The 14,192-nt window shown below is 37.8% G+C and overlaps 1 protein-coding gene across 1 annotated transcript in view; it reads left to right on the top strand.

Annotated features, from left to right (window-relative positions):
- The first annotated feature begins 3,900 nt into the window (after positions 1-3,900).
- The window catches only part of LOC107598188 (transcriptional activator GLI3-like), a 134,026-nt gene continuing 123,734 nt past the window's right edge, over positions 3,901-14,192 (top strand). The window contains exon 1 of the mRNA XM_016289464.1: positions 3,901-4,223. The gene's annotated coding sequence lies outside the window, so the exon portion shown is untranslated. The remainder of the gene's footprint in view (positions 4,224-14,192) is intronic.

Genomic DNA, 14,192 nt, shown 5'->3' with positions numbered 1-14,192 from the left:
TAACGTCACTGACAGCCGTCTAACGTCCCAGGGGCGACTCCCATAGCAATATGGTAGAGTTGGTACTTAGTGCTCGCCATGGTTCTGGCATGCACTCCCCTCAGCATGGTGGCGTGGGTATACCGTTCCCCATAGCGACCCCTAGAGGACGCAGTTCGAAGTTACCATGAAAGGGAACGTCTCAGGTTACTTATGTAACCATGGTTCCCTGAGTAGGGATTGAGACACTGCGTCCTCTAGGTTTCTTCCCATGCTGCGGACGCAAGCTTCAGATGAAGAAGGGAATGATGTGTGCTCCCGGCGCCTATTTTATAATCGCACCGGTAGTGACGTCATGGCTGTCGCTGGCCAACGAGTTGGTGGTTTTTCAATGTATGCTTCAGACACGCGTCACGACGAGGCGTTCCCCATAGTGACCCCTAGAGGACGCAGTGTCTCGTTCCCTACTCAGGGAACCATGGTTACATAAGAAACCTGAGACGTTTTCTTAGGGTGTCTTAGGGTCACCACATGTCTTAGGGTGTGCACCGTGTCAATGTGAGTCTGTAGTCATGAACTCTTGTTTAATTGGATGAGATCAGGGTCTCAAAGCGGGCCAAAGAGGAACCTGTACCCCTTTCTTTCTCCTCAAGAAACACTTTGGCACCACTGCTGCTTTTGATGTGTGCTTTGGCTCTTTGAGGCCGACTTTGGAATATGTTCTTGGGAGACCAACGGTTACTTGCCTCCAGGCAAAATCTCAATTCCCAGGATCTGGCTCCTCTTTGATGGAATACTTTCGGGAGCAGCTAGCCACCCCCAATCTCTGCTCTGACTTACCCCTCATCTTGTTCCTTCTCTCCTCTGTGGACCCTCACTCTCTCTTCCATCTCTCTCAGAGAGATTCACAAAGAGAACTGACTGTCTGCCTACATGTCTATATCAGTTTCTCCATCCACTTCAGCAGAATGGATGATAGCAAGTCAACAACATAGAAAGGTGTATCATGTGTTATCCATGTCCAGAACTTTCAGACTGATTTCAGCCATCTGCTTTTAAGTATGTGAACTGGTGTGTATATATATATATATATATATAAAAAAAAGTTAAATAAAAAAAATTATTCATAATATGTCAGTTCCAATAAATTACGAATGCACCAAATCCCTTTATGTACTCAAATACATAAATGAACACACATGAATGTAGCTTTTGTAGTTGACATATATAAATGTTAGATGTTATGCGTAATGGATGGTCTTGTTCAGAGGGTTTTGCTTGGCTTGTTTTTTTCTACATTTACCTCTGTTTTGGTAACTATAAATCTGCAGCTGGGTACATTGGTGGTTTTGAGCTATAATTGTTTTCTTTGAATTTGTGCATGGATCTGGTTTATACTACAGAACTTTGCTTGTAATTTTCCCTATTTCTTCTCATATTCACAACTGTTCATACATACATATATACTTTGGATTATTGTCACAGAAGGTGAAAAGCTTAAAAACCCTTACACAGGTACACTAAATCTCAGCATGATATATCTATTACACGCATATATCATAGCAAGCCCTTTTTGTTTTACTTTAACAGTTTTAATTTGCTGTGAATACATATGTGAACAGCATGTTTTGTGGTAAACTAATTTTGATCACCAACATAATGCACAACCATTATCTCATTGTTTTTTTCTTTCTGACAGACACATCAGTAGTGTGTATGGCATAAAATTAACTCTACTTGACTTCACTTGTCGGCCACACGTGCAGTCAGATCCTGCTTAAGAGATTAGAGAGTGATTTTCAACTGTGAAAAAATCAATTACTGCCCCATTGATTGATGATGAGCCCAGAAGGTCTTTTTTAACATCCTAATTTCCCTGTATATTGATTATGTATAATGATTAGGGAGGCACAGTTCTCCTTTCGATGTTTACGTTAAGGTCTCACTTTGAGGAGTATTCCCCACAGACAGAGTGCTCTACTGTATAAGCTTGTTATTTCTCTCATTCCAGGATAGATGGCTCTACTACTGAAATAATGCAATGAGAATTAGATTGGATTTATAGAGGGAGTGATATTTACTTAAACACAGACACATTACATATTACACTCTGATGTAATATTACATGCAATAATAGTTGTCAGAGGTAGTAATGCATTAAAATATTTATAAAATATTGAAATATTGAAAAATAATTCCTGTTTCAAAGATGCGTACATGATGATGTGTTAAAGCAAATAGTCTACTGAAACACTCTGTTTGACAACATATGTCTTTATACCCAACTTTTTAAACATCTCTGTTTTACCCTCTTATTAATAACACACACACACACACACCCATATAAAACTGCCGTCATCGCCACTGAGGAGCAGGACAGAGCAGGGCACAGACGCGCGTCCGCGTCCAGGAACGTCGCGTGCACACTCTAAAAAAATGAGCGGGTATCGCGGTTGCGGCACAGTCAGCAATGAAATGCCAGAAGCAGCAACAGATGACTTTAATGTCATCATGGATGAAAAGAAAGAAAGAAAGGAGATGTGAGTTGGTTGATTCAGTAAATTAGCTCATGCCAGGATAATCATAATTTCTGTCTACACCTGTTAATGTTAGCCTACGTTGACTGAGCTAACGTTAACATACACTGTTGCTAGGTAACAGACTGTTGTTAGCTAAATATTTAATGTAGAATAGTGGTTCCCAAACTTGAGTACGCGAACAAAATGCTGAGTTTTGCGGTGTTTCGTGAACGAATTGTCCGCGAAAGTCATTGATTCAATGATTCATTTATAAATACAGCCACTTGCTTAGTTGCTGAATGAACAAATGACTCGATGACTCACGCATTAAGACAGTGACTTACCGCCACCTACTGGCGGTTTTAATATTTAAAGGAATTAATTTTTACTTTTTTATCATCATTGCATATTAATCTATTGAACTTTTTTTTTTAAACATTAATATTCTATTTATAAAGATAAAAAATGCATTGGAAAGTCAATTTAGTAAAATGATTCTCTCAAGTCTTGGCGATCGACCCCTATTAAACAATAAAGAAAGTAGGACATCTTTTTCTTATACATAGTTGATCAGAATTAATCATTAATCAACTTAATTATTTCCTGGATTTTGTATCACCATAGTCCCTAAATGAATGTACATGCAGGAAATGGGATTCAAATCGAAGAATTTCCCCCCATTTTGTGTCTGTGTGTGTGTGTATATATATATACAAGGGTGTTTATATATTTTATATATATAATCAGGTGAATCTTATATAATCATCTCGTATATTCATTATGAATCTTTAGAATATAAATGTGCATAACAGGATTTATTTTTGCCTAATAAATTACATCCCAACATCTTAGATTAATTAATTAATGTTTTAGTCATGTAGTTAAATTAAAATTAAGTTGTATTTTTAATCAGTGGATACTTTATTTGAATTATCGGAACCATCTTAAAAAAAAATTCTACCCATTTTTATTGAGTAGTTTTCTTCACCCAAAGTTCTTGTTCCAAAGTTCACTTCCATATTTAAATTACTTAATAATGCATTGACAAACTTTAGAGAATGAATGTGATTATATTAAGTGATGCATCCAAAGACTGTGTTTTGAATGTTTGCTTGGTATCACTTTTCATTCTGTCAGCGTTACACATTTTATGTACCAAAAAAAAAAAAACTATAAATAACAAGTTACTTACGTATTAACATAAACAAGCACACTGTAACCTGTTTTAAAATGACCATTTCGTTTTACCCTCATCAAACATGACTGCACCGTCTCAGGAAGGAGCGCTGGTATAAGGCAAGGAGAGAAAGAGGGAAAAGGGGGCAGAAGGAAAAAGAGGGGAGGTAGTGTGTCTGCTCTCCGAAAGGGAGGAGTCAGGAACAGGGAAGGGGCATCTGGAGCTCCACACTTCAAATCTTCTATAGCCGAGAAACTCTTCATTACTGTCTTTACCGTGATAAAAATGTAGGAGTTTCACGAGTCGCTGTTTTTTTGTGTTCAGGCTTTAGGTATGTAGGCAAAGACCGGGCGCTAGTTCAGTGCTGGGCTATCCCTGCCAAGCGCACGTAGGACAAAAAGAGAAGACGAGGGAAGAAAGAAAAGTCCGCAGGGTAGTTTTGGAGTTTAAAGTAAAGAAGCTAAGAGTCTCTGTCTGCAACTAGCATCTGTACACGAGCGAGAAGAAAGTCTGTGAGGAGAGGACAGAAAAGTTTCGCAACTGAACGAGTAAGTGCAAGAAATGTGCAGTTTTTCCGAGCCTCTTTGGTTCCACGAAAGTTTTGAAAAAACAGAAAAAGAGGGGGGAAGAGTCGTGTAAAACGTGAAATGCGATACTACTGCCTGTCTGTTGCAAAAAATATTACATGAAGTCAACAGGACAAACGCATTAAAATAGCGTTTATTGGCAGCGTTGGACTGAGCTTTCTGCTTCACAGAAAGTTCAAGCAGAGCTATTTTGCAAACTTTGGGCTCTTATTGTCAAACTCGCGGCCCCAATTAGTCTGTTAAAATCTTTTGAAAGTGTCCCAATGTTTTATGCTTGTTAAACTGATAATTATATGTAAATAAAAAGACCCATCACAATGCAGCGGTGTTCAGAGCTGTGTCTCCTTGCGACAGTTTAAATATTTCCAAATATGTTTTTCTTGAAAATAGTCCAGCAGTAAAATTGGGGGTCCCTCATCATATTGCAGTGCTTTTCCTCAGCATAATTTCAAGATCTTTAAGAAATCTATTAAGTCTTACACATAGAAATTAAAACGACTGGATGTTTGTCATATATTTTTCTTCCCCCCCCCCCCTTTTTTTTGGGGGGGGGGGCAAAATACGAAGTTTGATTAAAACTAATAGAACAGACGCCGCAAACATTTCAAAACAATTATGTGCGATAGTAATAGGAAAAATGTTTTTTCTATTTAGGTAGAGTAAGTGTACTTATAATGATCAAAGTTAGAGCCTGCAGTGATACTGTTAATTCATTGCACTTTTTCCACACATTTTGAATTCAATCACTGCTTAAGAAAACTATTAACATCGAGTAGAAATGATTGTGACAATTTAATAGATGGAAACAAACATGTTATGATAATGATGGAAACATTTTAACAGTGTAATTATTACCAATTTGTCCGTTGCCGTCTCTCCAGGAGGGAAAACTAATAGCCTAAGTGAAATAATTGCATCTGACTCTTCTTTTATTATTGGAAATGAACGTCATTTACATTTGAATGTGGTGTGAAAATTGTGTCACAGCACTTGTGTAGATAAGCTGTTTGGTTTAAACTTTTCCAAACTTTTAACACACCGAAGCCCAGAAAAGACTCAACCTCAGAACAACCGTGTCCCGCCAAACCTCTCCTGACACCTGCGTGCGAATTGACGGCATACAATGTCATATTTAAATTAAAATTCACATTTCAATTAAATGTTTTTAAATTAAGTGTTTTTATTTATTTATTTTAGGTTTTGTACAGCTGCTTTACCTGCTTTGTAACACATTTTAGTTGTAATTTATTATAATAAGACGCATTCATTATAAGATCAATAAAAGTAAACGGGGCCTCCTCGTTCTGCCTATAATATTGTATGTTTGAGGTTTGCTTTCCTTTTATTTTGTCTTTTTATTTATTGCATTTGCTTTTTGCATGCATTTTACGAGAATCGTTTCCCAGTGAATTGTCTATATTGAAATCTGTATTATAGCTACGAACGCATGGCTTTATTCAGCGCACATTAAATGCTAAATGTCAGGTGTGTGCAATTTTCCCATACAATTAAATGGAATTAATAATTTGTTATATTCTTTGTAATATGTCGGTTTTTATCCTGTGACCTATTAATCTGCATGCTGTGTCAACACATGATAAAAGGAACATATGACTTTTAATCTCTAAAATTTAACGGCCATAACAGAGATTTATGAATTTTTTTCTGCCTTTAGTTAATGTTGTTATTAAATAAACATTCATTTGAACTGTTAAATTTGAGCTTTGTGATGATAAGGTGTTCTCTGATAAGATAGTGTTCTCAGTGTGATTAGAAACAATTTCCACAGCATGAGTTTTTGAGTCTGTGTTTATCTCTTGTTTCTATCTTGCCTTTTGGGAACAAATTTGTACATTGTTGGTTTTGCTTTAAAAAGGAAATAAATTGTTTAAAACAAGTGATATAGATGCTCTAAATTGAGCTTGGCAAGTAACCTGAATTTAAATGCTTATTTAAATTCATTTAAATTCGTTTGTTCAGCATGCAGCACAGACTTTATCAAATTTGTATTATGTTTATAACATCATCAAAAAAATTATTCCATAAATGTGTTGAATGAAAACTCATTTGCAATGCTTTGATCAAACAGGTGTAATTTTGTGAAAACACTTGCTGCATCATGAAATATCCACTGCCACCATTACAAGTTCATATCAATACATTCAGTTCAGAGTCACTCACCAAACAGGAGTTTATCACACTTCGTATATGCATGGCTGCATTGCAGAACAGAAGTTTAGCAGGTCACTTTTGCCAGCCTCCCCTTTTCTCTCCCACCATACTGAGCACACTGTCACCAGCTAATATTAACAAGTAGAAATGACATACGATTATCCTCAATGTCATCCCACCCCCTCCTTCCACCCACCGTATGTGCATAAAACCCTCAGATTAGGCCTGCCATTGGAAAGGAATGCCCGTACCCTTCTCCCTCAGGGTGCTTTAGCATCCTAAAGAAGTTGTACCTGCTCTTTTTAAGTGCATGTGGGAATGAGATGCTAATGTGGGTTTGAATAGCGCTGTGCGTAATGTCCAAACCAATAAATAACAAATGGATGAGAAATTTGTGTGTCTCTGCACGGCGATAGCAGGTTGTGATCCTGGAAGTCCTCTCGGGAGCTTTTTATCATGTGGTGGTCAAGAATGTTTTGTGAGTCTGATGTCTCAGAAGCAGGGTTAGGCCAATTTGTTTTTAGAGTAGAGTGATTTGTTATGATAAATCTGTAGTGCATGAAGGTGACTACTTGGCTTTTTGCACATACGGCATTTAATCAAGAATCAGACTCCCAGATCTGTTGTCAGACTGTTGTTTTATTTATTTAATTATTAAAAAAAAAAAAATTCCAATGCATTTTGCCATGTTTAGCATTTTTGACCCTAACAAGCAGCCCCTGATTGAAAATTGCCCAGAAACCTTTATTGTGTGGCGCTCTGCTTCCACTCATTCCTGTCAACAAGTCATGCAGGACTTCCAACTGAAACCACTTACTTTGATAATCCTCAACTTTGATATGTTCGACATCAAATGAAAAGGACACAAAGAGTGAGAAAGAGGAAAGGGAAATGAGTGAAAGTGAGTAATTGAGAAAAAGAAGCGATGCTCTCGAGCTGTGGGCCACATCAGATGAGAAGTTGAGTGTTTGTCTAAAGTGTTTGCCCATGTTTGTGTCTCAGCAGAGGGGGTCTCTAGCTTTGTAGGGGGGCTTGCTCTCAATCTCTCTCCTTTTCTTCACCCCCTTCTAATCCCTAGGCCCAGTCATCCCTTCAGGGCATGCCTCAGATCTACCTCTATGTTAAAACGACCCCTTCCTTCTCTTCTTTTTGTTGCCCTTTCTGTCTTTCCTTTTGCTTTATCTCCTTTCACATTTTATCTTCACCCTTTTCTTTTTTTCTTTCTTTATATACAGTGGCCCCAAACAATATATGTTTGGACACTTATGCCACACTTGGATGAAGAACATGTGTGGATTTTATTGTATAATATACAAAATATCACACCAGGATTTTCTCAGAAGTAACTTTAAATTTCAGAGCCATTTTTGTAATTATTTTTGCTATTAATTTTGACTTGTGTTTGTCCCTTCCATTGGTTGTACTACACAGTCGTAACTTGTGAGTAAACCAGTTCATTCACATACAGCCTGCAGGCAGTCACAGGAAATGAGCAAGTTTGTACCAAAGTTTGAGAGTGACAGTTTGTTTACACTGGTGGGGCTGGCTGCTGGAAACTCAAAATTGACCTGACAATTAGTTTGGCCATTTACCTTTTTTTAAGAGAAGCATTAGAATAAAAAAAAAAAAGTTTTCAAGAAATTACAGACAAGACATTAACTTCATAAAATGTAATAACAGTCCTCTAACTTCAAACCAGTATGTCTGCTAACCAGCGTAAACCAATATGAACTACCACGGAAATTCATGATGGTCTTTTCAGACAGGGAGCTATACTCACATTGATGTATGTGTCATTGTTAGCGCTGATGTTTTTTTTCTCAAGTAGGTGGCTGCAAATAGCACACATTGTGTGTTGGCAAGAGCTACTAGGTTTTCCCCTTCTATTTGCTGTTCTGGTTGTAAAAACCGTCTGTAAACCTGTGTGAAGTGTGGCAACAAGAGAATTAAGTACTTCCCAGTTTGGTTGCAAGGTGTGTTAAGGACTTGTGACAGAGTGGTTGTGTGTGAATGAGTGTATGTTGGTTTTGATGAAAGGTATTTCGAACAAATATAAAAACACTGCAAGGGAATAGCTGAATATCACGCAGAATATCCATATGTAAAAAGTGTCAGGGCATGTGTTCTCTTTAAATCACCATGTGTAACTCCTCTCCTGGTTGCCTGTTCTTCCCCATGTTTTTTGCACTCTTCTCTGTCCCTTCTGTGTGCTTTAATAGTAAATGTCAAAGCCCTTGCCTCCCCAGTCCTTGAGATAAATAATGTCCCTATTTACAAAAACAAAAGAGGAGACTTAACTATATGAGCAAATTTCAGGCATGCCTGAAAGACTACCCCATTGTCATCACAGCATCTAAAGACTAATCGCTTTTTCTCATGCAAAGTGTGCTGGTTTTAAGGGCCGGGGTATAGACGAGCGCTCCGCTATTGGAGGGGTCCCTCTCCCGCTGAACAAAGACCAGCTCCTTCCAAACAAAGATAAAGGGAGGGGGTGGAGGTAAAAGTTTTACAGATTAGTTCCCTCAAGGAGATTTTGGAGTGGAGGGGCGGAGAAGGGAGTATTTGGAGTCCTCTGTTGTTTATAAAGATTTTTTAAGGATTTCTTTTACAATTACCTTGAATGTGGCTCAACCAGTCAGACTTTAGAGTTGATATTATTCATTTTTTAATAGTACTTTTGTTTTGAATATTATTATGAATAATTTGTGTTTGTGTCCTTCAAATGAAAATAATCAAGTAGTTTTTTTTATTGGCTGAAATCTATCTATTTATCAGCATATATTTGTTTATTTGTTTATATTTTAATTCACTGGATTATCCAAAAATGGCTTATTTAAAATTTTGAACAAAAATAACTGATATATTTTAATTAACTGAATTATCCAAAAACAGGCTTTTTTGTTTTGTGTGTGTGTGTGTGTGTGTGTGTGTGTAATATCATGATAAGATTTTGCTCATACTGCCCTCCCCTAATAGAAGCAATCATTTAGAGAGAAACAGCAGGATAAATGTGCACATGAGCATCAGAAAAGCTCTTGCCATATCACTCGAGAAAGCTGTTTTTATCAAGCGGGCTTCAGCATGCTTGGGAAATACATCTTTTTTTGTAGGAGGACAAGGTTAGACTTTTCTATGGAATTTATTATTTAGTCACACTTACAACCACAGGTACACACATACACACAGTCCTCTTTAGGTTGCTGGCTGCTCTCGGCGGACAGCGAGCGTGCCATGTGCCGTCGTAAAGGCTCTTCCAGCAACCGCGGTTTAGAGCGAAAGGTTCCATTTGTCAAAGGTGCTCAAGAGCGCTCCCCCTCTCATGCTGCCCTGCAGTTTGGCAGCTACTTGCCAAAGTCATTGTCTGAAAAGAGGCAGGACATTACTCACTGCTCAGAGAGAAAAAGACTTGGGGCCTTGGGAACCCGGACTGGTTTATGAATGGGGAATTGGGTTTGCATACTGTGAGTTAGTTACTGTGACAATAGAGTGCTTTAGACATGAACTTGACTGGGCTGATGTCCACCATATGAGGAACAGAAAGAGAGGGAAACAAAAAATGGGTGGGACAGATGTGTGGTAGGGGATGTTAGCACATTTGGTGTGCCTTGTGCATGATAATTCTAAAATGTCCAAAATGTTTGGATGCTGGTCTTTTTGTATGTGGGTAGTTGGCATGTCATACTTTTGGAAAGTTGACATGTACTGCATTGTGACATGGTAAACTTAATGTAAATTTTTTTGGGGGGGATTTTGCTATTTTTAAATCTAATCATAAGTATATTAATTGATATAATTATTATGCAATTCCTTATATTAATTTTTACTATAGATATATGTATTTAAATGAACAATATTTATTAATAAATGTAATAATAAATAATATATATTGAAAATAAATATTTAAAAAACATTTAAAATTGATTATATATAATAAATATTGTAATATATTTTAAATATAAATGTGTGTTTATATTTGGTTGTGTGTGTATCTATCTATCTATCTATCTATCTATCTATCTATCTATCCATATCATATATATGTATTCTTTTCATTCATTATATATGTATTATTTAATCCTAAGAAAAATCTTTTCTTTTTTTTTTTGAGTGAGGGTTAGTGTATGTTAACCATATACCTTTTTTTTTCTTCACGGGAGACTCGTGATGCGGATGCTGGGGGATGTAAAAAAAAAATTCTCCAGAGAAAATGTGGTGAGGAGAAAAATAATGCAAAGAAGACAGTAAAGGCGATGAAACGTGAGAAGAGGGGAAGGAAAGTGTCAAAAGAGAGAAAGTTTGGAAGACTGCAGAAAAGGAAGAGAGGGTAGAGAAACATGGAGAGGGTTAGAGAGAGAAAGAATTGAGCTGGAATGTTTTTTTCATCTCAGAGCTCAGTGTGTAAGCTTGCATCTACCTCCCAAAGCTGCTTTCACAAAGAGATTTACAAGACAGGTTTCTACCGCTCTGCATTTCAAACGTGTGTCTGTGTATGTATGTCTGCCCACTTGTGAGAGTTATTTCATGCATATAAAGTGCATGCGAACAGAACACTGCAGATTTTCACGTGAAAGTTTCAGATTGGACTATATTTCAATATGTGCACTGGCATTTAGGTATGATGTTAATTTTAGTTTTACATGGGCAATGATACCTGGCACAGGCCTACTGATATACTTTTAATAGATGTGAATATGTCCTCTCACAAAGGCTTAAAAAACCCTCAGATGCCAGAAAATGTGTGTGTGCCCCGCATCATGTGTCGGCACTGTACTCCGGGGTTCTTCCACATACAAAGGGGGCTACTTAGCTTTTAGAATTATTTATGTTGTTTGGCTTTTTGTGAAACAGTCTTAAGCACTTGTCTCCTCCTATTAGATTGAATGACTCTACTGAACCCAGCTAAAATCTCTCCAACCAAAATCCCCCTCTGCTGCTCGGAGCGTCTCATCCTTTCGAGAGGATAGACACTTCACAGATGATAATAATGTCTTGCAGATTGTTGCATGATTAACATGCAGCCCCTTGTTAATCATGCAAGGTTTTGCTAATAACGGCTGGTAAATCAAAATGATCAATGAAAGCTTGATGTGGTTCACACACCCTAAATAAATATTTTTAATGGCTATTGGTGCATCTTTTTTTAAAACGTGTTGCGTAACTGCAATTATCCTTCTGCAAGTTACACCCCTTTTAAAGGGGTCATATGATGCTGCTAAAAAGAACATTATTTTGTGTATTTGGTGTAATGAAATGTGTTTGTGGTTTAAGGTTAAAAAAACACATTATTTTCCAAATACTGTACATTATTGTTTCTCCTCTATGCCCCGCCTTTATGAAACGCGTTGATTTTTACAAAGCTCATCGGTCTGAAAAAGCGAGGTGTGCTCTGATTGGCCAGCTGTCCAGTGCATTGTGCTTGGCCGAATTCCTCAAGCATGTGACGGAAATGTTACGTCCCTTACCATATTGTGATGCCTGCAGCAACCACATGTGACGACCCCGGGCTGGACTCCGCTTCGTCCACGGTGAAAGCCGATCCGGCGTTGACAGCGCGAAGTTGAAGTATTTCCTCAGCGAACAGCACGGATCAGCTCCAGGCATGACGAAGCTATATCGTCCTCTTTTGGAAGGCCAAACAAAGTAGTTTCGCTTTCACAATGAAGCACACAGCACCTTCACGACATGGCGGTGGCGGCAACAATACTACAGCGAGAATAAAAGTTAAGCCTTCTTTCTTTGTGTGAAGATGTGAGAAGAATTGCGTAATGCCGCCCAAATAGTGACGTAGATATGTGGGGGCGTGTTAGAACGAGCCGTTTTAGGTAGGTGTGGCTGACTCTTAGCTTTTATAAAGAATATCTCTTTGGATTTGAGACTTTAGTCTGCAACTTTACAGATCTTCTTAATGCACCAAGAGCTTGTAACACTCCAAAGAGAAAGGAAAAATTGAAATCGGATCATATGACCACTTTAAAAGAAACATTTTGGGTTCAGTACAAGTTGCACTGTTTGTCAGCATCAAGACTGCTTTCAAATAATTTATGAAAAAGTGCATTATTTTACAGCATTTTTCGTTTGATTCAGAACTGCAGTTGTTTAAAACCAATTTGTAATTTGTGTTTAAAAAATAAAATAAAAATAAAATATCAAATGAAATATAAAATAAAAAATACATTGTAGAAAAGTGAAAAAAAAGAATTAAAAAAAGAATTGTAGTATTAAAGAAAAATGCATAATTACAATAAAATTAATCAAATATTGTATTCCTTTAGACAGCAGATCCATCTGGAGAATGAGCAAAAGCCTAAATGCCAGATAAAATTTGTCTGCTGGTTATACACTAGGCATCCCTGGAAGTTGCATATGCTAATGCCGTTGTTATTGAGACCATGTTTATATGATTAGAGAGTGGGAGGTCAAGATGGAAGTCGAACAGGAGTGATTTGTGTTCTTGCACAGCGAAAGGAGATCAATGCAAAGTGCCTCTTGCCCACTCAACAAGCCATATAAACTCATTAACTTCCTGAGACCTTTCCCTGTTTTTACACACGCACACAAACAAAGCAGATCAGTGAAATGACTAGTGTAAGATTAGGTTAATGTGTTAATGATTGTGAGCGAGTCTCTAACTTGATTGTGTGTGAAACATTGGTTTGTATGCATGCTTGTAAGAGATAGTCAGGATTAATGGGTTTCTATAATTGCATAATTGTTTTGCATACCTGTCTGATTAATTTATTAATCTGTGATTTATGAATGGTTGTAATGTGCATGATAACTCAGATGCATTCAAAAGTGAATGTTCAGATGTTAGTGTTCGCTTTTTATTTGTACTTAAAAGTAAAGAATAAAGGTTCTTCAATGGTTCTTGAGTTGTTATATGGTTCTTTAGTGATGAAAAAATGAAGAAAGCTGTTTTATTAGTTAAACGCAAAGGCTATGGTTTAGTTACATTACATACATTATATATATATATGCAGTATTATTCTGATCTTATTCTGAGGATGATGATGATGATAAGGTGTTGATATGGAGAACACAGGTGAAGTAAGACACAGTTCCTGCTTCCTTGCTGCTGCTCATGTCTTTTTCTGTGTACCTGCAGATGGAAGATGTTTCTCAGTGTGTGTGGGGAGATCTGTTAGAAGTTCCCCCTCTGCCTGTTTCTCCAGAACGTTTGTACCACATCTTAGTTTCCCTCCTTCTGGCAGATTCTACAACTATATTTGTATGGCGGCGATTCTATGCCATTAATAACCGAGCGCACCACTGATGCTGGCGCCCGCGGTAAATCAATTCCGCGAGAGGAAAACAGATTTACAGGAAACGGGAGCCCGCGAGCTCATTTCAAACCCTCGCGCGCATGATCATTCCCCTATGGGAAGCGAAACAACCCAAATGTGGGACGAAACGGCGCGGTATTCAAGTGTTCGCGCCGCGCTGACCTGTCATAGGCGCGGCTCAATGGACCGAGCGGCGCGACCGACTCGACAGCGCAGAGAGGACGTGTTTACTAGCGCCACCGAGCTGACAGCGCAGCGCGAACATTACTCTTCTTCTTCTTCATGTTTTAAGGCAGGTGGAATCCAACGTTAAGGTGCATTACCGCGACCTACTGTGCGAACATTACTCCGATTTTTTTCCCCTGCACATAAAATAATGAGGATCAGTATTAAGTTATTACATTTCTTTTGCTAACCTTTCTACTACATGTAAACAGTTGTACTTTGAAAAACTGCAAATATAAAATATATAAGA

This window comes from Sinocyclocheilus grahami, unplaced genomic scaffold (genome assembly GCF_001515645.1).
Source record: "Sinocyclocheilus grahami isolate Dianchi unplaced genomic scaffold, SAMN03320097.WGS_v1.1 scaffold247.1, whole genome shotgun sequence".
NCBI classification, from domain to species: Eukaryota; Metazoa; Chordata; class Actinopteri; order Cypriniformes; family Cyprinidae; genus Sinocyclocheilus; species Sinocyclocheilus grahami.
Note: the sequence above shows the minus strand (reverse complement) of the source record. Positions and strands in the feature narration are given on the sequence as shown.